Here is a 27,311-nt window from a genome sequence, read left to right as displayed (position 1 = left end):
TGATATTCTGATATATGAGGCATACAGAACTCCAGCCACCTACAACCAAAACAGAGCTACATCCAGGCATATAATTATCAAGATCCCAGAAATTCAATATAAGAACAAAACATTAAAAGCTGTGAGGGACAAGAAACAGATAACCTATAGAGGAATGCCCATCAGAATATCAGCAAACTTCTCAACACAAACCATCAAGTCAAGAAGAGACTAGAGCTAAATATTCCAAGCACTGAAAGAAAATAACCTCCAGCCCAGAATGATATACCCTGATAAACTGTCTCTAGAAACTAATGGAGAAACAAGATCACTCCAAGACAAAGAGGAACTTGGGAAATTCGCAATCACAAATCCAAGTCTACAGAGAATACTGTAGGGCATTCTAGAACAGAGAGAAAAGTACCAGGAATAGTGGCAGAGAGGCCTCAATGAATGGAGCAGAAAACAGATGAAGATATAAGCAAACAGCAGATGGAAAATGAGAGCATAACAGAAATGAGGCAGAGAAGATTTTAATCAAAATGAATGTGATTGATAGTTTCAAGTCTGAGAGTATAGGCAACTCCACTGAAGATGACAACACTCAATGATACAGTTTCTGGTTTGATAACTGCCAGTTTTTGAAGTTCTATTCCTTATACAATGTTGTTATTTTTAATACTGTTATGTACTGATAAACTCAATTATACTATGCCTGATGATAAAGCAAATTCTATTGGAGATAACAAGAGACAGCACAAGAACCATGGTAGAATTCTTGGTACAATGGTCTTATATGTTTATTTCATTTCGTATGTCTATAGGAATATGTTTTGTTTCTCCCTCTAATATAGAAAGGATAGAAATACATGTTAAGACTCATGCATGTATAGAATCTGTAAACAGTTTATGAGAAAAGATCTTATGATACATGATGAACAGATATTTTGAAGAAAAAAGAGGCACTAAAATACCCAGTGTTGATCCTGGAGTGTCATAATGTGAAACCCAGCAATAGTATTATTCTTTGTTCAAAGTGATATTAGCCTGCTTGGGTTTATTCAATGTCAACATAATTGAAGATATGGATAACTGCATGTATGTTTAGCTGTATAGGATTGATAACCATATTTCTAAGTTTTTGTTGGATAGTTGAATAGAACTGGTTGCAATCTCACTGTTTGAATCCCCACTTTATATGCTCCACTTTAGTATCTTGAATAACTATTTGTAAGAAGACAATCTGTAATCATCAACTAGTGATATCTTACTGTTTATTTTTTCTATGAAATTATCTATTATTTCTACACATTTTCTGTTTTGTTTAGTCTTTCATTAAATTAATTTTTAAAAAGACACTACAGTACCCAGTGTGGATCACAATGTGTCATGATGTGAAACCCAGCAATACTATTGTTCTTTGTTCAGAATGATTTTAACCTGTGTTAGTTTACTTAATCCAAACATAAATGAAGATATGGAGAACTGCATGTATGTTTAAGTGTATAGGATTGACAACCATGTTACTGAGTTTTGTTGACAATCATGTTACTAAGTTGAACAGATCTGTTTGCAGTCTTACTGTTTGAAATTCCACTTTACATATTCCACTCTTGTACCTTGAAAAATTATTTGAAAAATGACAATATGTAAAAAACAACTAGTGATTTCATACTGTTTATTTTTTCCTCTTAACATATGCATTATTTCTACCTATTTTCTTTTTAGACTTTCTTTAAATAAAATTCAAATAAATAAATAAATGTAACATAATGTCTTAGCATAATTTGTATTTTTATAACTAAATACAATGATAAATGTAATGCAATACTAATTATCTGTTGCAGTTAATATGCAAGAATAAATATTTTTACATAATAAATACATATATGTATTAGTTATGTCATGGAATAATCGATTATATAAATAACTAAACTAAATAATGATGAATTTTGGAGAGAAAAATGAAAGAAACATTTCATGGTTACTGGATAAATTCTTAGGGAAACTTGCTTATAGAATTTTAGCTCAGGCTGTTATAGAAAAGGAAACAGAAAGTAAAACTTCTGAGTAAAACTAGCAAACTCATACCTGTGGTTAAACTTGGAAGTACTAGAATTGCATATTTTTCATGGTTTCTATCACTGAACTAATCAATCAATATTGAGAAGAATGTTATTATACTGATTGCTTAAGGCTTCTTTAGAAGGAGAGAAACAATAAAATATATATTAAGCACAGAAAAATGTAAAGTTGTGCAAGGAGCCACATTATTTACACTTACAGTATGGCAGCAGGGGAGTTCACAAAGCTGTCTGAAGCCTGGAGAGCCAGACTGTCCAGGACCTGATCAAGAAAACAAGCTGTAAGTTGCAGAACACAAGGGTGAAGGAAACAATTTTAAGACCCAGATCAAAACCCTGAATCTTACAGCAGAGCCACTGCCAAGAGGCTGAGATGGGTGACTGAGGAAGATGAGCTCCTGTGGAGTGCAGGAGACCAGGTCTTTCTACCCCATTTATTCTACACAGACTGCAAGCGCATCAGATGCTGCAACCCCAGACTTAGTGGTTTTACCTGCTCAGTGGGGTGGAGAACATTCCAATCATATCTGCAAATATGTCAAAGGCATATGCAGAAATGGACTTCACTAATATAACTACTATGATTAAAGGTAACTGTTCATCTCTATCAACTTCATGACAAGTTACATCTAACTAAAACATACTAAATTTCCAAATAAACGCAATAGCAAGTTCATAATTGCACCTAACATAATACAACTAACCGGCATAGAAATGGGAAAAAACAATATGCTTTTAGAATAGGAATCAAATTTACTTTTGGTGATGTTTGAATCTTCATGACATTTCTAATAATGTAGATTTAATATTAAACTGGTGACTATGGTTCAAAAAATGTTATCTTGCAGATCGTAAAATGTACAAAGAAGATTACCTATATGAATATATATATATATATATTCAGCAAGCTTCCTAGCATGTGTCTTGCTACTTAAGCTAGAGGGATAATTCAAGACTCCTGGGGGTTCTGGGCAGACTCTCCTTTTGTCTGTGTGGAGTTGCGGTTGTTTTCCATTGAAGTTACTAACAAGGTTTGCCAATTTGAGAAGTTCCCTAACCATACTGCAGAGATCCATGCCTACACTGTGTTATGTCCCTAATGCAGTACTAGTCTCAGATCTCTGAGTTAGATTGAATCAATCATTCATGGGAACCACAATTCCCTATGTAACATCAGAAGCATGATAAGTACAAAAGGACTGGAAAGAAATCTCAGATTCCAATTGAATGCAATCAGTGGTTTTCTCTCAGCAGAATTGTTTGCCATTTTAACACTGTACAGCTGTTAGCAGAGCAAATGGTAATGGGAGTAGTAAGCAAACATTCTTCCTCGGTATCCCTAGGGGAAAAGCTAATGTTATCTTTCGAGTTGTCCAAAATGGTTTCTAGAGTATCTGTCAAGTTATGGAAATAACAGCACCATATATTGGATATGGACTAAGAGCAAAGTAAATAATTATCATAAGGAACATTTCTGAAGAACTGCCTACTGGTGAATGTTTTACCCCATAGTCCACTGTAATTGTCATTGCATCTTCAAAGGTAATCTTATCTTTCCATCTATCCAGGTGGAAGTGGATGGAGGGAAACATGTTAGGGCCAGGGAATTCCATGAGCCCAGAGTCTTGGCCAATCTCCTTGGACATGAAATACATCCCTTAGTCAGAAGCAGTGATGCGGGGAATACATGATGTTGTGGTAAGCTATCTTTAGGTACATAGGTGTTCATTTTTGAAGATGCATTGCAGGGAGGGAATGTAAATCCACACCAGGAACATGCATCCATTGTGGTAAGGAAAAGTACTGCTTATTCCATGTTGAAAGCTGACAAATATCATCAATCTGCAGTGAGAGCATAAGCTCATCATCATAGAGAGCACCAGTATAGGAGGCTCCTCCAGCTCGTTGCCTTTCCTGATGTCTGTTTGAGGTCTCACCAGGCAGTCATGATGGATTAAAGTAATTTGACTGAGGACATTCATGGGCTCCACCTCTGTCATTGGATAACTTTACCCACAAGACCACTGGACTGTGATAGGTTTAGCTGAGCTAAGATCCTCATGCTGTTCTCAGCGTGGGTATTTTCATATGCACCTGTTTACTGAAGTCTTCTTTTCTGAGGTAGTCAGTATCATGAGTGTTTATGTAGCACACAATTATCTTAACATCCATCACTCAAACGGAATACTCAACCTACATATTGCCTCCCCTAAAAGTTTGTCACCAATTTTCACAGCACATTCTATCCAAAACCCTTATTTCTTGCCAGCCCATCAGCTCTGGTTTACAAAATGCTCTATCACACCTTTTCACTTTCAACAAAATATATGGCCAGCTTCACTGCCCAGAGCTCTTCTCCCTCTGAAGGTGCCCCTCACCAATATCCTTCAGTGATATTTTGGAAAAGGACTATAGTGCAGCAGCTATCCAGGAAGATAGTTTGCTTATAATGCAAAGTAAACCTGAGGCCTGATCCTTGTTATTCACATACAAATAATAGTGTGAACATCATGAGCCATTAGGTGCTTGTGGAGGGACAGATAATTGTTCCCCAGAAGTAAGAACTGTGGCATGTGTGACATATCATAAATACAATGTTTGTGCTTTAGAAACATTTTCAAATCTTTTCTCCTATATACCACTTTAATTAATGTTTGTACAACTTGTTTGTATTGCAAGGTCAGTTAGATAACACCCAGCTTGTGACAGGTATCACACATTGCCTGAGAACTTGGTGTATCATGACCAAAAGTTCACTTTGTGCTGAGGCCCAGCAGATGCCCAGATATTTTAGAGAATATATGTATTCCATAGAGACTTTAGATGATCACAGGCATCAGAATGTACAAAGCCATCTCCACGCCAAATAGATGTTGCAATGCTTCTCAGACACAGAAGTGGGAGTGAGAGAAAGGCAGCTCAAGGAAGAAGCACTAGTTCAAAGATGTGGTCTTCCAGCTCCATGGAGAATCTCTGATCTCAGTCTGCCTTGGAAGCCTGAAGAAACTGGCCTGTGATATTTGCAGGTGACAGAAATAGGCCCAGAAACACCCTTCAAACAGAAAGAAACTTCAAAAATGCAGTCCAGCTTTCTCCTTTTTCTCCTCTAATTGCACCCATACTACAGGCCTTTTGCATGAAACCACCCACCACTAACGGGGTCTTTCCCTCCTAAGTGCACTCTCTTACATGGGAAACCTCTCTATAAACACACTGCAAACATACTCAGAAGATTGCTTCACTACTCTTGTGTAGCTGGCTTTATCTAGTCATGATTAAGTTATGACAATCTTTAGAAAAATGGAAAATTGATTTGTATCATTTTAATGTATAAATAGAAAACAGAAACTCTGCTACTTGGTGTTACATAAAAAGTCTAATGACAAAACTATAGCTAACTTAATTAAGAGTAGACATATTACAGAATAAATGTATATTCCTGAGTGAAAAAAAATCAAGCAATGATATATTGTGTCATTCATTTTCATGACATAATGAAAGAGAAACAATAAAGAATACCTCAATTGTTGGTAAAATTTGAAAGTGCAAGAAGAGGCTGAGTGGCAAGAAGCTGCAGGTAGGAAGATTTTCTGTGAAGAAAGTTTGATAAATGGTGCAGGATAGGGGAAACTATTTTTGGAAAAAGTGAAGCTTCAATTTGAAAGTAAAAAGATATCAGAAGAGTCCCCAGTCAGGAAGATTCAGTAAAATTCTTGCGCTACAGAATTCAAAATACATACAGGCTCAGAAACCATAAATATCTCTGAGAAAAAGCAAGAAAGAAGAAAGAAAGAACAAAAGGAAGAAAGAAAGAAGAAATAAAGAACAAAAGGAAGAATGAAAGAAAGAAAGAAAGAAAAAGAAAGAAAGAAAGATAGAAAGATAGAAAGAAAGAAAAGAAGCAAGAAAATAAGAGGACATACTGGCAAATTTCAGTATAGAGTCCTAGATCTAATCATGGTGAAAATTCAAAACACTGAAAGTGGTGGACAAATTCAAAAATTACCAACAGTGGACTGAAGAGTATCACATTATTATTATTTTTTAGGTAAAGTGGAAATAGCAAGGAAACATAAAATAAGAATAATAGAGTAATAATATATACAAATACTTTCTATATTATTTGCAAAATATCTACTTTCAAATCGATGTAAAATTAAAAGAAATGGAAAGATAAAGTACGCTAACATTATTTTCAGAAAACAAATACAAAAGTTGCCTGCCAGCAGATAATTCAAAAGGTAGAATTCAGTCATATTTTTGATGCTGTAAAAGAAATGACAGATGATAGCAAATATAAATGATGGATTTAAGTGAATGTTAAGTATACAATTAACAGCAAAAGAAAAGACTGATTCTGTTAAAAAAATGTCAAGCACAATTACATGCCAATTTGGAGTGGCATATGAAATAATCAAGATGAGATTCCTTTCCTTTATCATTTTAGTTCATGCTTCAGATTCCTACAACAAAAGAGAGGTAAACAAGTTATTCTATGGTAGTCATTGTTAATTTTCTGTTCTCTTGTTTTGAAGCCCTATATTGCTTTCGCTGTTTTTTTTTTTTTTTTTTTTTTTTTTTTTTTTTTTTTTTTTTTTTTTTTTTTGTTCATTTGCTTGATTTTATTATGTCTGATGGTATGGGTAGCTATTTTTAATTTAACTAACTTAATTTAGTATTTGGTACTATCTTATTATCTTATTTTGATACATGTATCATGTTCACTGTTTGGTATTGATTGACTATTCTGTTTTATTTTATTTCATATTACCTTTTAAAAACAGGTAAACAACTAAACATCATACAAACTTTTTAATATAAATATTTTTGATGTTGGAAAACTCAAAGTATACTCAAAGAAACAAAGAGTTTTTTCTATTTCTATGCATAGGCATAATGAGGAATGGACAGGGATGTGTACACATCATTAAGCAAAAGAAATGTTACTTTAAGGGAATAAAAGCTTGGAGAATTTAGCCACACATACTGCTTCAGATATTTCACTTTCATTCCCCTTCCCCACCTGTATTCCCTCTTCCAAATCCTCCTCTTTCTCCTTTTTAAACAAATTGCTCCCCTTCTACCTCTCCTCCTTCTATTTCTACTTTTACTCCTCTTCATTTTCTACTTGTACTTGACCTTCCTTCTCTCCCCACTCTTTTTTGTCTCTTTTTCTGTGCCAGTAATAAGGATCAAAACCAGGTCTCAGTAAGCTGCATCCCAATCCATTTTTAACGACAAAGTCTCTTTGTGACATGAACTGTTTCAGCTGGTGTCATACTTGTAAACCACCTGTGTGCATCTCACAGATCTTGGAAGACACATGTATTTACATTTCAAGCATCTATGAAACATTAATGATCAATGGCACTAAATTTTACAATAGGGAAATTCAATAGTTTTCTAAACAATGAAACACATGAACAAGAAAATGTAATAATCTCAGTTTGTTTTGCTTTCTATCATTTTATCTCAATGGCCACTTGCATTTGCTTTACACTGAATACCATGAGTTCCCAATGCACTTGCCATTGGTTTTTGGCACAATCCTTTGCTGTGCATGTTGTCTAATCTACTCAAGGTCATAACTGGACCTGTCATGCCCATGAACACCATCCTGACCCTCTCTGCATCTTCTAATCTTCTATTCTCAGATGCCAGGAGAATGCAAGAAAATTCACACTGCCATTTCCAGTAAGACAGTGCTGAGTTATGAGCAAAAATCATGAACCATTTATAGTCTTTCTCTACTCGTTCCTATATTTTCCACACCTGTGCTCTCAGGGTTGATTGTTTCCTTTCTTTTATGTTCATATTTTATTCTCAAAGTAGTTATGTAGTAATCATTCTGCTTCCATGACATTCCTTTTCTCTCTCATTGTAGGGTATCTGGACTTGGACTTTCCTGATTGCTTTATTTCTGTTTTCCTGCTGAAGCTCAATTCAATTGCAATATGTTGGTTCACCAAAAACATTAATTATTCTGAAAGAGTTTTTCAGTAGACTTCTACCTGAAGGAGTTGGCAAGTCAGGAAATGCAATATTTTACAGACAAAGAAAATGAAATTAATAAATTCAATCACATGAGGAACAGACAATGGATCCCGGGGACCTCTCTCGCTCTGTAGTTCCTGTTTTGCCTTTTTTCCATCCCGAGCTCCTTTTGGGGAAGGAAGTTTGTCTAAGTGAGCATATAAAGGTGTGCTGTTTAAGACAGGATGGGAACACCATGTCACTTCATCAAAGAAATGCAAAAATTATTGTTTTACCTGCATAATAGATAGAAGTGGAATGTTTTGCACAATCTGTGACCCAGAATAAAAATGAATCATGTTCTTCTCTACCTCTACTGGCTCTTGTGAAGGAAAATCTCACTGTGATTGTAAATTATCTTATAAAAATACTATATTTCCTAGACTATTTCTTAATTATGTAAATAAAATTGAGAAATTATTATTTTTTTACTCTTTCAAATTGATCATCTTGTCAGCCTTTTTGGCTGCTACAAATGTAGCAAATGTATTTGCTAGCATGAAACTTTCAGGCATCTTAAAATGTGCGTTAAATTTTTACCTTTTTCTTCCATGTCATGAGTAGAATTCAAGTTTAGAATTAATATTTTTCTCCTAAAAGAAGTTAAAAATTAATCTTATAATCAAATAGAATATTAACAATTTAATATTGTTGTCATGGACTGCAAGGAAAAGGATTATTTATAGCTGACATAATTAATAGTATTATTGTAATTGTTACCCAAGGGATCCAATACAGTGAAAGTACAGGAAATTGTCCATAATTACCCTACTGTTTCATCACTGTAGCTTTATAACCTGAAGTCTGTGATTGTAACATCATCTGCTTTGCCTTTGTTGCCTGTTAAAGTTTTTGACTACACTAGTTCTGTTCTGATTCCATATAAAGTTTAGGATTGTTTTCTGAAGCTTCTTTAAAAACAACATTGCTATTTTCAATGAGAGTGCATTATACCTGTGTATTGGTTGTTGAAGTTTAGACATTTTCAATATTTTTATCCTACCGAACAAGGAACATGGGGATATTTTTCTATTTATTGGCATCCTTCATAATTAGCTTTTACAGTCTGATGTAATTTTCAATATAGAAATCTTTCACTTCCTTAGCTAGGTTAATATCTAATTATGAACTGTATAGTTTTACTAATTTCTTTTGCAGTGAGTTTATTAATACTATATAGGCTGGTAAAGGTTTTATGTATTAACATTTGTATCCTGGCTACTTTGAAATCTACAAATCTCAACTAACTGTATGTAAAATTCTTTTTTCATGTTTCAGAAGTTCTTTGCCTTTACTTCTGTGAAAAGATTTTTTTTATCACACTCTCTGTCACTGACTAGAATTATATTTATGTTGTCCTTTGAATCACCAAGTAGCTATTCAGAGGATTTTTTTGAAGGTCATTTGCTATTTTAAATATACATTGTTTTCATGGGGGCTATCCTGTCTTCTCAATTTGATATTCTCTCCTCATCATTGTTCAGCTGGTTACATATATTTTCAATGGAAATGCTAAAGACCTGGGTATCTGTTTGAATGTGTCACATGGATGTCATTTCTTTCTATGATGGATATACATTGTTTCTATCATTTTGCTAAACTCTTCTGTTTTTATATGTGTCAACTCTAGATTCACTGAGCAAGTCCTTCTTTTTCTCAGAAATTCTTTATTTGCCTGTGAGAATACTTTCTCTATATGTTCATTTATTTGGCTTTCTAATTCATAGTTTTAATTTTTTCTATCATTTCAAAAATTCTGATGATTGAATTCCAGTTTGCTTTATCATATTGTCCCTTGTCTCTTTAATAAACAGTACTGAAAAGACTGACTTTCCACATGCTGTAATCTAAACTACACTCATGTCTGTCAACATGCACCAAACTATAATCAAAATGGGTCAAATATATAAATATTAAAACAGAAACACTACTTGTGGAAGAAATAATATTTGGAACTCTTGAAGAAATATGTGTAGGCAAAGACTTCATGAACAAAACCCCGACTGCATAGGAAATACTACAAAGAATCAACAACAGGGATCACATCTTGTTAAAAAAATACTTCTGAAAAACCAAGGAAATAACCAACAAAATAAAAAGACATTCCACAGGATGGGAAAAAACTGGTATAGCTATTCTTCAGATAAAGAACTAATATTTACAACATATATAAAAACTGAAAAAATCAAGCTTCTCAAATCTTAAGACCCAATCTAAAAATGGGCATCTGAGAGAAATAAATGCTCTCAGACATAAAGTACATGTGGCAAATAAAGGTACAAAAAATATTCAACATTCTTGGACATTCAAGAGATGAAAATTTAACAACACTGAGAGTCCATATCACTCAAAATCAATAGTTATTGTCAAAAAATCAACCAGTACTCTCTTGTTGCTAAGACAAAATTCTTATCACCAAAGATTAAGGTAGAAACAATTTATCTGGCTCACAGTTGGTGGAGATTTCAGTTTGTAAGCAAGTGGCCGCAAGGCAAGGTGGCCTATGATAATGTAACCGTTATTAACAACGCAGAAACACACCAAAATCAACAAGAGTAAAAAAGGATCAGGAGGAAACAAGTGTCTTCCTGCCCCTTTATCTTATCCATACTGTGGAGATTAAGGCAGTACCAATGTAGCAATCGCTAACTCTTAATCCCATCACAGTTAATATTAGTATTGAACTTTGATTAAATCACAATTAGATTGAGATACATCCAAAAAGTCCCACAAGAAAATGCATGCAGCTTTGTTTGGAGGAGCATCTACATAGAAATCATAGCAATAGCTAAGTGGATGTGTTCGAGACCATACTCTGAAGTGAAATATACAATACACACATATAAGTATCATATTGTCTCTTTGGTGTGAGGAGTTGAAAGTGTAAATGAGAACCAAAATTTATATAGATATGTGAAATAGGAAGAAATTGTTCAAAAGGAAATGAGTAGTAGGGAGCATGTTGGGGAAGGAAGAGTATAGAAAAAAATGAGAAAAGAAGGATAACGTTGAATCAAAATTTTGTATATAAAGAGAGATTGAGGGGTCAAAGGGAGGGGAAAGAAATAAAAAAAGAGGAATCAAGATACATGACGTATTGTTAGAAAAATACCTACGATAAAAGAGATCATTATGTATATCTAAATTGTAGCAATAAATTAATTTAAAAATGAAAACAAAATTAAAATACATGCATCACAAATTTTGTATACAGCTATACTGTTGTATTTGTTTATCAATTCTAAGAGTCCCTTATAGTTTTTCTGGGTCTTGTAATAAGGGGTTATGTTCTCTGAATAAAATTACATTTTGAATTTATTCTTTTATGTATGTATCGCTTTTAAATCTTTCCCTTGCCTGATTGCTCTGGCCAGTAGCTTTTATATGTTGTGCAGAATACTGATAATGGGCATCCTTCTTTTTGTTTCAAGAGGAAGGATTTCAGCTTTGATATGTTTAATAAAATGTAGGTATTGGGGCCAGGGCATTAGCTCAGTGGTGTAAGTGCATGCTTGGTAAATGCGGGGTCATGAGTTCAATACCCGGTAGAAAATAAATAAATAAATAAATAAATAAATAAATAAATATGTTGGTAGTAGTTTGATGATAATCAGTTTTTAATTTGTTGAGACAAGGACTTCCTACAGTTTATTTCACACTTTTCATCATTAGTGAATGTTGAATTTTAACAAATGTTTTTGTGCATTTATTGAAGTCATCCTGTGATTTGTGTCTTTAGTTCTGTGGTAGTTTGGCATCACCAATGCCATCTTGTGCCCTGTATTTGAGTAGTGCCCCGTATTTGACACAGAAGGGTGAAAATTTACTCAGAGCACAAATCCCATGAGAAAAGCAGAATGAGCTGCCCCCACAAGAGAGAAAAATTAACTTGCTCAACAAAGAAGCAGGGTACAGGTGTCAACCTAAATTAACGTAAGATTCTAGCTAAATTGTTTCCAACAGGATGTCTTATTGTGCAGTGTTCTGTATTAAAAACTCTGTAACTTTCCAGTTCAGTGCCACTTGTTTTGACTCTGAAACAGAGAGCTGCAGGTGGTGGCTGAGCTTAGCCAATAAAATTCCAAATTTACCAATTTGGCTGCTTAAATTCCTATATTGTTTATGCAAACATTTCATTTGGTGGTTGCCTGGAATGGATCCCTATTTAGGGATTTATAAGAATCCAAGCCTATCTTTGAGGTGAATTATTCCTTAAGGGGACTGAGGAGAAACATCCCTCACCCTGGAAGAATCTTGTCATTTCAAAGAGAAACTGAAAGCAAAACCCTGGTTGCTAATTCAGAGTGAGCTATCTGAATCCTTATTATTAAGAAAGTTTTAGTTTGTTGGTGTGCCCCTTGGGATCTTTGGAGCCACTGGACACCACATAAAATTCTCCAAAACTTGTGCCCTGACCAAGATGTTGGCATGGGATTTGTTGGTCTTAGGGTCTAATTAGATCCTGCTGTCAATTTACATACTCCCTTTGTCTTGTTCATCGTGTTTCTCACTGGTTTAGTGTCTATTACTGGTCAGTTATTCATGTAATTGGGTCAGTCTGCTTTGCTTTTTTGTTACCTCTGCAATGTGTTCTTAACCATTTTCATGTATTTCATCTTGGAGCCTCTTCCTATGGAAAACCAGTTTACCAGGAAACTCCACTCACCTTTGGGGTCTATAACTTCTCTTTGTGTGACCACACTCACCTCAACTCCCTGGAAAACAACAGTGCCACCACCACCTCAGGCACACCACATAGCAGCAGTCCCCCAAGGAGAGAGTGTTCTTGCCCCGTCTGCAGGCCCAACAGTGCACCCCCACGCCACAGAGACTATCTTGGTGCCCCTTTCCACCTCCTCATGTGCTGAGTAATCTGCTTAAGCACAGTGCCTTAACACTTTTGTAACAGATGACTTCTGACCCAGCAGCAATTAAGCAATCCATCAAGGCTGGCTGTAGGACACACTTGGATTCTGGGTCCCTGGTGAAAAACTGAGGCCCAGACATCTCTGCACTCTCACTGCAGACACACAGGGAAACTTCAACTAAGATTGGAGGCCAGCTAGGGCTCCAGGGCTCCACAAGAACCATTCTTCTTCTAAAGCTCTTACACACCCATAGAAGATGTCCTTTTTCTCAGCTTCTACCCTGGGAAAGACTCTTAACTCCCTCTCAGTGAAGAGCCCGCTGACAGCTTCTCAGGATTCTTTTCACTTCTGAGGAATGAGAATGCATCTGCAGCCTGGGACAAAAACTGGTCCTAGTACCAGATGGTGACCCATAAGGGACCCAAACTTTTTGGACCTAGTGCTTCCCTTCACTTACCCTATTTGAAATCCAAGGTAAGGAGGCTTTTGTATGGTATTATCAGACTCTCTTGAGTTTCTAAAAAGTGACCACTCAGAAGCCAACCAATCTGTCTAAGCGCTCATAGAAGATAAGTTGGGGGCCCAATGAAGCCCCATTCACATTCTTGGAGTGCCTCCTAGAGCCATATCATATTTATAAATGTATTGATCCAGAGGCATCCGAGGACAAACATGCTGTAAACATCACATTTGTGTCCAAGTCAGCCCCATATATTACAAAAAGATTAGAAAGACACACTCAGATTTAGTGGCAGTAGCCCAAAAGCTCTTCAACAACAAAAATCCATGGGAATTAAACATCTTAAATATCCCTTCCCCAAAGTGCCAACTCAAAAAATTTCTAGGGGCCTCAGGCTTCTGCTGGTCATGGATCCTGAGATTTGCAGATTTGGCTTAACCACTCTACACCTCTACTCAAAGGAATTCATCTGGAATTTTAACGTGGACTCAGAAAGAATAATAAGTTCTCCCTGAACTTTTCCAATTACATGTAGCAGAGTGACATAGGATCCCAAAAGGTGTCTTAACCTAGTACCTTGGACCCTAAGACAGCCTGTCACCTATCTCTTCTGGCAAGTAGACCCCACAGCTATAGGGTGTACAAATTGCTTATGGATAATTGCAGCCACCACAACCAAGGAAGCTCTAAATTGACTTTTGGCCAAAGACTCCAAGGAGTGGCCTTACATACTGTGGAGGTACTATTGCAGTCATCTCTTAACAGATGGCTTTCCAATGCTCACATTAGCCAATACCAAGCCCTTCTATCAGATTCTGACCACATCTAGTTCCTGTCTACTTCTGCCCTCAATCCATGGACTCTCTTGCCAAACAATGATCCCTCAAAGCCAATACATATATGATTTGGTCTCAAGTCTGTGACCTGAGCTGATTGATGTCTTGTTTTCCCAGCCTGAAACTAACCTTTTCTTGGACAGTAACAGTTACTTCCACCAAGATATTCCAGGGAAGGAGCTATGGTGACCACCAAAACTGAGGTAATATGGACCCAAGCTTTAGGATTGGGAACTTCAACTCAGTGGGCAAAACTGTTAGCCCTTACCATGCCCTAAGATGGGGACAAAATAAATCTATACCTTTATCTATATCTGTATTATCTATATCTATATCTATATCATCTATATCTATCTATCTATATCTATATCGATAGATATAGATAGATAGATATATACACACAAATAATCAGTGCACTTTTGCTATCATTCATGTACATGGGCACGTTTATCAGGAAAAAGAACTATTAACCTCAGCAGGAACAAATATCAAGAACATCTGCAAGATATAAAGACACCCTGGCTGCCATTTTGTTGTCCTGGAAGGTTGCCTCTATACACTGTTTGGCACATCAATGAGAAGACATCCCAATAGCTCATGGAAAAACTCTCACTCATAAGACAGCCAAAAAGGTGACACTAAAACCAGCAGGGCCTACAATGCTCCTCAAAGCTCAACCCACATCTGTGCTACCCAAGCCATCCTATTCAGATTCAGACTTGAGACCAGCCAAAATCTTAGAGGCTCAACTTTCTCCAGAAGGCTGGAAGACCTAACTAGATGGGGGAATTCTCATATCAGAATTAATGGGCTTTCAGTTCATCTAGGAGAACCATCTGGCCACTCACTTAGGGAGAACCAACTTGGCCGAGTTATCTTGCCTGGCCAAAGAGGTCAAATGAATTTTCCCACAATGTCTTCAAGTGAACCCTAAACAGGCCCCCACTGATGTTTGAAAGAGACAACAAGGCTTACCTCTGGAGACCACTGGGAAATAGACTACCAAAATGGGCCCAGGAAGAGGAAACATAAATATCTCTTAGTTCTTGTAGACACATCCACTGGGTGAACTGAAGTATTCACTACTCAGACTGATTCAACTCTCATGGTAGCTAAGAAACTCCTCAATGAGACAGTGTCTCGATTCAGTTTGCCCATCTCCCTGGGCTCCGACAGTGGCCTCGCTTTCATAGCTCAGATCACTCATAATTTACCTTCAGCTTTAAAACTCAATTGGAAATTACATTGTGCCTACTGGCCTCAAAGTTCCAGCCAAGTAGAGAAAATAAACAGGAGAATAAAGGAAACTACTTCAAAACTGGCTTTTGAAACTAGTGAAAACTGAGTAAGTCTACTTCTTTTGCCCTTATACATGCATAAGGTACTCTAGGCCTCCAAGACGTTGCTCTTTTTGATGCAATGTATGACTGACCACCCTCTTTAGTCCCCCATATTTAAGATGATATGTTGGCTGCTGTCACTAACAGGGACACATGCAGCCTAATACTTACAGACTCTCCACTTCCTGCACTTGACTCATCACTTATTCTGGGGCCACTAGACAGTTCCTGAAAGATCTGATGACCCCTAGAACCTCAATCTGGTGATCAAATCTACACCAAAAGGAAATGATACATATCCATAGGCACCCATGGTGAAGGATGCTATACAGTCACCTTGAGTGCTGCTGTACCCCTCAAGGTTGCCAGAAAAAAACCATTTGATTCGTCACTCCCAAATCATGCCCTCAGGACCAAAGACTCCAGCTAATTGTAGTATGAAAAAGTCTTCTGCCACTTTAAAAATCAAGCTCCAAATATTCAGACCCTAAATCTGTTTGTATGTGTACAAATTATCCTCATCATCCTGTGCTTTATATGTGGATTACTGTTGGAACCAACAATAGAACCCAAATTGTCAACACCTCAAACCTTGAGTCTGGTTCTTTACGTTGATAGAAATAGGGATCAAAATCCTTCACTTTGGGAAATATTCAGAGCTCTGGAATTTTCATTAAGTCTTTAAAATTCCCCTTGAAGCACTCCACATTTCAAAACAATTGTAATTCAACTGTGTATGTAGAAAATGTCTCTTGTCCCCAAACCAACATTTGGTCTCCTGGGGAAATTGTTTCACCTGACAATAGGCCTCACCCTTGAACTTTCTGTCTGTCTTCAATGGACATAACTCTATCTTAACTGGACTCTGTATCTTTACTCTTATTCTTCCCCAAGTGTACTGGTATTCTGAAAAAAAGATGTAGGGAAAATATGGGCTTACCCAACTTCATGAGAGAAAAAGAAGCCCCAAGCCTATCCCCATCCCTTTGGGATTAGGAATAGCCAGTCCCACAGTACTAGGAAAAACAAACCTCATAATGGGATATTAAAATTACCAGATACTGAGCAAAGAAATAGAGAGTGATCTGGGTACACTTGAACAAAATGTTCATTATCTAGAGAAGCCTCTGAACTCAGTGGCTGAGATAGTCCTTTAGGACTGTTATGGATTAAAAAGTGATGGTCAACTGAATCCCAGCTGTATTAAATAAGCATGGTGTTGAGTGTAGATGTTCAACCTGAGGAAAGTTGCTAGCATCAATGGAAATGTGGAGAAAGAGAAGCTAGGCATTGTGGATTATCCAATGTGTTGCTGTTTGAACCATTGATTCTCCAGGAGGAACTCATCATGACTACCTTTCCAAGTGTGAGTATGACTATTTTAATCAGAGGAGCTGGGGACCTTGTTGGTGAGAGTGACTGTGGTTCACTTTGGGGAAGCCCTAGTCCTTACATTGATCATTACCTCCTGGCTCTGGAGGGAAGGACATGTGACATTTAATCTCCAGGGCAAACTTATCATGCCAGCTTTCTGGCATGTACCAGACTGTACTTATTGTCAGAGGATCTTGGGAATTCCATGTTGCTGAGTATAGCTCTAGTGTTTCTCAGGGCATCCCTGGCTCTTATTTTGAGAATGACTTCTTGGCTTCATTGTAGAATCTTCAAACTACCAGCAAATTTCCTTCACCCTGCTGCTATAGACTTCCTAGCTTCCACCACTTATCTTTGAGCCTTTCCAGGATAGATCCATAAAACAGACTAGTGTGAGTCCTTGTGAGCTCTAGACCTCAAATTGTATTCATGGGAGGCATTGTCATGGGCTCTTGTTTTGTACCTGGACTCATGCAGGACATTGCTGTGGGATCCAGGTCCTTGGCTGAATATTCTAGGTCTTTAGGGTTGTGGATAGATTACTTGCACTTTCTTGTGTAAAACTCTAGGTGATCATCATAAATAATGTTATAAATTCTTTTTCCTGATTTTAATTGTTCTCTGCACAACCCCTGACTACAAGAACCAATGAGGGCTAGATCTCCTATTCCTGAAACAGGGATGTCTATGCCTAGCCCTTGATGAATCTTATTTTTACACCAGCCATTCAGGAATTACAATAAAGAGTCTTAGTCATCCCTGAAAGCACAAAGCTGACAGGAAAAATGCGATTTCATCAACAGATCTGGTATGAAAATTTGTTCTTCACCATCCCATGGTTAACAACTTTATGTTCAGCTCAAGCAGGGCCCTTTATTTTCCTTCTACTAGCCAAAAGTATTGGCCCCTATGTGATAAATTATTTATTGCATTATATTCAACCTGAGTCCAACCTATTGCATTAATGGTCATACGTTCCCAATGTGAGGATTGTAAAATATAGATGCAGAAGATAATTTTTTAGACAAAAAATATGACCAGGAATCAAGGATTTGATTCTTGTACTGAAAACAGTGGGGGATGTTAAAGTTTGTCATAACTAATGCCATCTTGTGCCCTATATTTGAGAAGTGCCCTGTATTTGAACCAAAAGAGTGAAAAATTACTCAGAGTACAAATCCCATGAGAAAAGCATAATGAGCTGCACCCACAAGAGAAAAAAATAACCTGCTCAACAAAGAAGCAGGATACAGGTATCAGTCAAAATTAATGTAAAATTCTACCTAAATTGCTTCCAACAGGATGTCTTGTTTTGCAGTTTTCTGTTCTAAAAACTGTAACTTTCCAGTTCAGCACCACTTGTTTTGATTCTGAAACAGGGATCTACAGGTGGTTGCTGAGCTCAGCTAATAAATTTTGAACTTCATCAATTTGGCTGTTTGGATTCCTATATTGTTTATGCAACCATTTCACTTCTGTTTATGTGATGAATTACATTTCATGATTTACGTTGAAATACTTTTAATCTTTTTGATGATTTGCCATGTGTTTGCCAAAGCATGTTAAAAACTTTTGAGTCTCTGTTAATTAGGGAAATTCACCTACAATGAACATGGATATGTTTGTGACTTCATCTTCTGGATATGTTTGTGATTTCACAATTTTCTTTTATAATTGTACTAGTTTGTGTCTTTTTCCTTTTTGGTTAGATTGCCTGTTTCTTTGTTCTATTTGTTCTTTTAAAGAACTAACTCTTTTACTCATTTATTCTTTGTGTGCACATATGTTTTAATCTCCATTTCTTTAATGTCTGCTCTGATCTACAATTTCCTTGACCTAAAAGCTATAAATTTGGATTAGTCCTGTTTTTCTGGAACCTTGAAATGCATTATAAGATTATTTATTGGGACTCATTTTGTTTTCCTGATATGTAAATTCACAGCTATAAATGTCGCTCACAGTATTGCCTTAATTGTGTCTCAGAAGTTCTGGAATGTAATATTGGCATTATCACTTCATACTATAAACTATCTTACTTGTTCCTTAATTTCTTCTATAGCCCATGGTTTATTTAAGAGAGAACTGTTTAATTTCCACATGTTTACATAGTTTTTGTGTTTTTTTTTAACTACTGAACGATTTCCATTCTATTTATACAGCAATGTTTTGTACATCTTACTTTAGGTGATTTACCTGTTTGTTAGTGACTCCTATACCACTCTGATGATGTGTTTCAAACTAGTCAATATGTGACTTGTTATACCTTCTTTACATTTGCCAAGGTGGTGGTGCATATCCATAATCCCAGTACACAGGAGGCTGAGGCAAGAGGATCACCATGAGTTTAAGGCCATCCTGGACTACAAAGAGAGTTCAAGGATAACCTAAACTGCATAGTGACGCCTAGTATAAAAATGGCATGCATACATAAATACTGAGCACGGTATATAACTGTTTTACCACCATTTGTATCCTTTCAGACCTACACATTCTTCCTCCTTATTTTCCCATTTACAGATACTTGGGGAGTTAAGTGATTTTGGAGGTATTTTATTGTCATACTTTTCCATGTTTCTTCTCTTTCTCTGTCCACATTTGTGCTAATGTTTGTAAATTATTTTTTATTTTGAAGACAATAAAACCCAATGAAATAAAACAGAATAGGGTCAATCACAATACAACAATGAACATGGCACATGACTTAAAAATGAGATCAAAGGAAATCTGTAATGGCTGCAGTAATGCCTCTTGTTGTCTTCAAAATAACTGCCAGTACCATCAATCATAATACAATCAATAAAACAAATAAAAGCAAAATAATGGAAGCAATACAAGACTTCAAAACAATAATAAAATAGCAGTGGCTACCTTGCCTTTTGTTATCTTCAAAGTAGTTGCCTAAATCATCAGACATAATACAATCAAAATACAACAGAATAAATCAATAAAAAATAGAAATGCAGAGCTCCAAAACAAGATAATAGGAAAATCACTAATACTACCATAATATATTATTCATCTTTGAAATGGCTATCCATGGCACCAAATATTATAAATATATTCAAACTTAAACAGAAGAAAACCAATCTAAACAGCATGGTGAAAACAGTACAGGATTCAGATCACAATATTCGATTAACAATGGTCATTGCCTTCCCTTTTTAAGACACCTCCTCCCTTTTCACTTTCACAATATGTATTGTGCACTTTGGATCCCACTAGCTCCTTTTGCTTTTTATACTAGGGAGATAACACAATAGTCACTCATGTGACTCTGATCGTTTCATCCATGAGCATGATCTCAAGTTATATCCATTTACCTAAATTGAGGATTATAGATGATTATAGATGAGAGCATTGAGGTTATAGATGAGTAACTTCTCATTGTATAAAAATGTCATGTTTTCTTGTCCAATCTGCACCTGATGGGAAAGCTACCCCTACTTCTTTCCAGTTGTCTGTCACATATAGCATTGTTCTCTCTCCTTTGACACAAAGAACTCCCCTTTGAGTTAAATGTGCTTCTTTAATAAAGCATCTTGATAGATCCTATATCCTGATCCACTATATGTTTCTTTTTATTGGTAAATTGAGGTCATCTATATTAATGGTTATGGCTAACATGTACTGCCTCACCCCTGCCATGCTATTTTCCTGCCACTGGCTGCCTACTTTTTCCCCTCCATTTATGTGTATGCTTACCTTGGTGATCTCCCTCTGCTGCTGTTCATGAAACCATGGTATTTTTTTTATCTCTTCCTAGAATTTCCTTCAGTATTCTTTGTAGGGCTGGTTTAGTGGTCATGAATTCTTTCAGTTGTTCTTTATCATGGAAGTATTTTTTTTCTCCATTAATTCTGAAAGATAGTTTTGCAGGGTACATCAATCTGGGTTGAAAGTTGTTTTCTTTTAAGACTTGAAATATTTCACTTCAAGCTCTTCTTGACTTGATTAAGAAATCTGTCATGATGCTCACGAGTTTTTCTTTATAAGTGATCTATTTTTTCCTCTAACAGCTTTTAATATTATATCCCTGTGCTGAATTTCTGTGATCTTGATCATTATATTTTTGAGTGTAGATTTATTTTGTTTATGGCTAGCTGCCTCATTTCCTTGCCCACATTTGGGAAGTTTCTTGATATTATTTCTGTAAATACATTTATAATGTCATTTGTATTGCCTCCTGTTTTTTCACTCATACCTATTATTCTTAAGTTATGTTTCTTTGGGTTGTATTTCAGCCACTGAATTTTTACTTGCTGGTTCCTTGTTATTTTTAAGACATATTTCCTTTTGCAACCACAAGCTGCAAACCTGTCTTCAGAGTATATCTTCAGTTTATTTCAAGTGGTTTTGCTAGCTTTCAATGGAGTTTTTAATTTCTTGGGTATCTCTTTGAATCTGTCCCATGTATTCTCAATCTTTTTTATATTGTTCTTTCAAGATTTCTCTCATTCCTGTGCTCCTCCATTTTTTATCTATGTCTTCTTTAGAAGTGCTTAGCAATTCTTTTATTATGTTTTTGATTTTGTCTTTCATTTGAGAGTATTTATGTTCTAATTTTTTTTATACTCTCATGAAGTTCAGTTGCCATCACTTCAGAAATTTCAGATGTGCAATCCTGTTCTCTTGCATGTTTAAAATTCCTGAACTTGCTCTGCTTGTGTTGGAGGCCAGAGTTCACCTTTTACTTCTATCTTGACATATTTCTGTGTTCTTCTGGACAAGTGGGTAGTGGAATTTCAGACACTTCACTTATTGGTTACAATTTCTCTGAAGTCAAAGTGTTTGGTTCTTCTAGCCAGGGCTGGATAAATATATCTCATGGTGGCCACTGAGTATACTGATTTGGGGATGTCTGTTGTTTTTCTCAGCCTTCACTGGCTCCCTGCTTGTGGAGTGTGCATGGGGGTGGGGCTGGCCACCACCCATGGAATGGTCACTGGCAGAGAGTCCCCATGATGGTGGCTGCATTGTCCATGGTGGCAGAGTCAGCCATTGCCTCCACACTGAGCTTGCTTGCTGGGAAATTTCTGCAATGGCCACCAGAATGCACACTGAGGTGAGGCTCAGCCTGAGCAATTTCCACCCATTATAGCAAGTTAGGAGCTGCTGGAAGAAGCTGGCATCAGGTTTGGGTTCAGGCTTATCCAACCAACTCCAAAGTGGCTCCTGGCCAGTTACTGTTTCTCATTGGAAGACTGCGGCCTGTGCACCCAATGCCAGCCAGTGCAGTCCTCTGCAGCTACAGCTCTTCTCTGCCATCACATATCTTTGCAGAGCCACCACCATCAACATGACCATAAATCCCCAGGTTCCAACAGCTCCTGTCACACAGTGGGTCTGTTTCTGTGCAAAGGCACCACAACCTACCACCACTTTCTTTCTTTAAGTTTTTCTTTTTACTCTTTCTATGAGCTTCAGTTCTCCTTCTAGATTTTTCCTGGGTGTAGAGCAACCACTTCCTTTCTTCTTGTATCCCTACAATGTTATATTCCAGAATCTATGCTGTATCTCTCAGAGAGACTTTTTACTCTGCTGCTTACTGTTTCACCATCTTGTTTTCAAATTCTTTGATCAGTTGATCTTTCCACTAAAAGCAAGTAATGTGTTATTTTTGAATTCTCAGACAACCCAAGTATTGGCATACAGATAAGTCAATTGCCTTCCAATGGAAGGTGATTTGAGTGACTCCCCTTGAATGCAGAACAATTATGCAACTTTGATTATATTGAAATTTACTTCCTTATACTGATATGTACAGAGCTGACTATGGTATTAACTTCTGCTTTAATTGGCTCGAAACATTGCAAATAATGCTAGCCAAGGTAGTGGCATGTAATCTCTAAAGCCACTAGGCAGTCTCCTGTTTCTTCACATAGTCCTCTCTGTAAAAGATGTATGGCAGAACGTTGGATCCAGTCAGCTCCAGGAAGTTAAACCACATATGAGCCTCAAGGCAAAGAGGCTATGACTCCCTAGGGTAAAAAAGTTTAAACTTTAGAAACTGAAGCAATAGATTCCAAAAACAGTTCAGTTGCTACCTTAATTGAATTATTCAAATTTATCCTTCTGCATATTGCTATCCACGCATTTTTCAGACATACTTTTCTCACTACCTGAGTAGCCATCTCAAGTTACTCATGTAATTTCTGCCATCATCATTTCACTCATCCTCAAATCATCCCTTTACAAGATAATAAATTCTGAGAAAGACCTAAGATCAAGGGCTTTGTCTGCACATGCTCAAGGGGATTGGACCTAGGACCCCTTGGCTGCACATAACGTGGAATATGTCTTGTTGTCTTTACTCTGGCTATGGGTTGCGTTGGAGATGGTAATTGGAATTTGCTTGCTGGTATAATAACAACCCTGAGATTATAAATATAACTTTTTTGTATCATGAGGATGGCTGAAAAGGCATTACAATACTTGGATAACTATCCCCAGTATTTGGGATTACAGTAACTTTTACTAGGCTATTTTCTATAGTACTAAATTCAGTGACAATAGTGACATTAAATGGCATATGAATATTGACAAAAAGCTAGGGAACATGCATGGACAATCTTTTGACAAAATAAAGAGAACTTTGATTTTGTGCAAATAATCAGGCTCTCAGAAGGGTGTATAACAATCCAAAACACTGATTTCTGCTGGATGTTGCCAATATTCAATCATATCACGAGGTTAAATGCCTTCTTTTTAGGATTGCTCCTTCTGGTGATTTCTCCCACCAATCTTGGCCTCTACAACAGAATATAGGTGTGCAAACTTTACTAAACAAGTTTAGGATTCCAAGAAGATTCAAGTATATCCCTACTTAGCTCAACTTTCCTTAAAGCTTATCTTTGATGACACACTGTCATCCAGTATCTGTGAGTAGTATCACTTCAGTCCTGAAACAAACAAGAGTCATCTCCTGGATTTTGTTCTGATTTTCAGTCAGGTAAGTCTGTTGGTTGTAGAGTCTATTTCTTTGTGTTATTGACAACCCCCATAATAGAGTTAGGATACACATTTCTCCAATTCTGCAGGCACTGTCACAGGTCTCAGGCAGGCTTCTGCATCACTGAAGGGCAGAACTGGTGTTTCTCAGATCCTCTGAGCTCACAGAATTGGCCATAGGCTGGTTACAGAGTACTATCAGATTTTAAAAATGGTAAGCTGTTATCTTTTAACAACTTGAGTGTAACAGCAACATTATTACCATAATATATGATGTAACACTGCTTTTCTACTTTCTGTAAGTCAATTTATACTCAATATCTTATAAGTTCATTTGATAGCTAAAAAGTAGGATTTTTCTTCCAGAAATGAGCAGTTTTTGAGAAATATATGTTGAATTATGAGCTACATTTACTGGTAAAGCAGCAGAAAAAGAATTTACCTTTATCGTAGCTTCACTTGAATGTAGAAAAACTGTGCACAAAAATAAGTAAAAATCATTATGTTATATATGCAGAGAAGAGCTAAAAGATGTATAAGTATTTTGTGTCTTTTTTACAGAAAATACACTTACTAAGGACACACCAAGCGTATTGTAAACTATATTACATCATTAAAGAATATGAGTGAAGTATGTGAAGTCATTACAATGAAAACTTTTCTGTATATAAATGAAGTTTAACAGTGACAATTCATTTAGATCATCTGATCAGAATTTAATATCAAGTGTCAAGAATGAAGGTTTTTTTTCGTCTTTTCAATTAATTTCCAAAATCATTAATATTCTTAATTTTTAAATTCCATGATAATCAAAACATTTCTTTTCCTCTGTGGTTGCTGTTGCTGTTGTTGCTGTTGTTGCACCATCCCTGGTATAACGTCAGTACCAGGTTGATGTCTGGAGTGGAAAGAGAAAGCTCCTAGTCCATCACCCGGCTCCAAAAATCCATTTACTATATTGTCATCAAATAGAGGACACATCAGATACTAAACTGATAAGAACAGATACTACACTTGATCTTTGCCAAAAGGCTGGGAAGCAATATGTAATTATTATTTCAATTGAAAATAATTACCTAAGCATTATTTGATATGCTTTTCATACAAGCTGTCCAGTAGTTTAGGTTATAAAACTACTAGGAATCTGAATCCCTAGATATCCAAAAAATAAGGAGAACGTGTTTAGGAAAGATCAATTTTGGTATTTCAACTTGTATTTTAGTCTTGTACTTACTTGCTCTCATTGCCATTTTTTCTTCTTTTTTTGATTCTTTTATTTTTATTTTAAAGTGAATAAAATAAAACAGAACAAAACCAATCAGAACAAAACAATGCAAGCAACACAGGGCTTTAAAACAAGACAACAGGAAATTAACAGCAGCTACCTTAATACCTCTTGCTCTCTTCAAATAGTTGTCTATATCTTCACATACAATGAATTCAAGCAAAACAAAATAGCACAATAATGATGCAAACCAAAGAATGAAATCATTATAAGTCTTGAAAACCAGACAATAGGAAAATCAACAATGGCTACTATAATGTCTCTTGCTCCCTTCAAAATAGCTGACACATCTTCACACATATTGACATCAAATAAACTAAAACCTATCAAAACAAAGGAGAAAGGTGTTATTGAATAGAAAATCAACAATGGCTATAACAATGTCTCAAAGCTGTTCATACCATCACAGATAATAAAATCAATTCTTATAAACTCTTTAGAAGTTCTCGGCATGTATAAGCCTATACACGTACACCAATCCTTATTGTATTAGAGGGGAAAAATATAAGAAAAACAAGAAACAAAAGAGACAAATAAATAACAACAAAGTGCTCCAAATAATAACAACATAGGCTTTCAAAACAAGGTGGCAGGAACAAAACTAAAGTTGTTATTTTGCATAGTTATATTCAAAATAAATACTCAGATTACCAGATACCAACATACATAATTGACACAGTCCTATAAATGTTAACTGCTTTGTTCCAAGAACTAATAGAATTATTAGTACAATCATCTTAGCTATCGTAAGTGTATATATACATATTGAAGTATTTTTTTTATCTTTTGTTCTTTTCTCCTTTTCTCTGAGATTTTTTTGAGCAGTTTATTACCCTTTTACAATACTTTTGAAGATTTTGTATCTTATTTACTCTTTCAGTTTCTTACTCAGCTATAAAGGAGTAACACATTGAGGCATATATAGGTAAATGGATGCAACTATTGAGACCAAATTCATAAATGAAATAAATCAAACTCACATATGAAAATTCCATATTGTTTCCATAGTGTATTTCTTCTTGCTTTCATTTTTGTAGCAACCAAAATTTTTTTTTTAGAATTTGTACTATTTGAGCTTATAGTTATACAGGAAATCAACAGGTGAAAGTGAAAATAAGAAAGGTTTACTTAATAAAAGTGTTATACAACACATATATAAAATGAAACTCTTTTATCCAAATATTATTGATATAAAAAAGAAAATAAACATAAATCTTTTTTCAACAAAGTAAGATGTAATAATGTATAGGGAAACATCTCGTTTACATATAGTGCAATACTTTTAAAACAATGAAATTTGTAAGTTGGGGAGATATGGTTAATTTTCACTAAATACTTTTATCTCTTTTTATTTTGCTTCTTATGTTTATAAAGTTTTTCTCATACAAGAAAAACAATGGGTTATTTGTGCATGTGTGTCCACTTTATATAAATTAATATTATTTCTCAAAATATGTTTGTTTACCAAAGAATGCTTCCCAATTTTTAATGATAGCATTGTACTCCACTGTGTAAAACTTCAACAATTTCCTTATAATTTTGATACATGTAGACAGTGTTTATAATCTACTCATTTTATATTCTGCTACTATACACAGGGATATGCATGTTTTCCTGTGATACACTGATTTTTACTCTTTTCCTAAGATACTTAGAAAGGGAATAGATAAATCTGTGAGAAATTCTACTTTTAGATTATTCAGTGTCTCTACAAGGATTTCCACAATAACTATAATAGGTTTTGTTCCCACAAGCAATGTGGAGATTTTGTTTTCCTCTCTTATTCTCACTTTGTTATCATTAAATGACTTTTGGGTCAGGGATGATGAGCATATTATCATGTTTTTTTTTTTTTTTGACCTTTTGAAAATCCTTTTCTGAGAAGTGTCTACACATTTGCCCAATACTACTGAATCATTCAATTTGATGATTTACTCTTTTTAATCATTAATATTAGCTCTTAATATTAATTTTTAATATTCTCTGCCTGTGCAATGGCTAGCATGAATCTTTCTCAAGTATATATTATTTCTGCACTCTTTAGTTGTTCTATTTTCTGTACAAAAGCTTTTTAATTTGATGTGAACACATTTCTAGGATCTCG

The 27,311-nt window shown here is 35.8% G+C and overlaps 1 non-coding gene across 1 annotated transcript; it reads right to left on the bottom strand.

The window, feature by feature from the left end:
* Window positions 1–24,775: 24,775 nt before the first annotated feature.
* Window positions 24,776–24,966, bottom strand: LOC111754969 (U2 spliceosomal RNA). Its single transcript, XR_002789634.2, has one exon. It is a non-coding gene; the product is annotated as a U2 spliceosomal RNA (small nuclear RNA).
* Window positions 24,967–27,311: the final 2,345 nt, after the last annotated feature.

Source organism: Cavia porcellus, unplaced genomic scaffold (assembly GCF_034190915.1).
Source record: "Cavia porcellus strain 051 isolate PalLab524CR breed Dunkin Hartley unplaced genomic scaffold, mCavPor4.1 scaffold_13, whole genome shotgun sequence".
Taxonomy (NCBI): Eukaryota; Metazoa; Chordata; class Mammalia; order Rodentia; family Caviidae; genus Cavia; species Cavia porcellus.
Note: the sequence above shows the minus strand (reverse complement) of the source record. Positions and strands in the feature narration are given on the sequence as shown.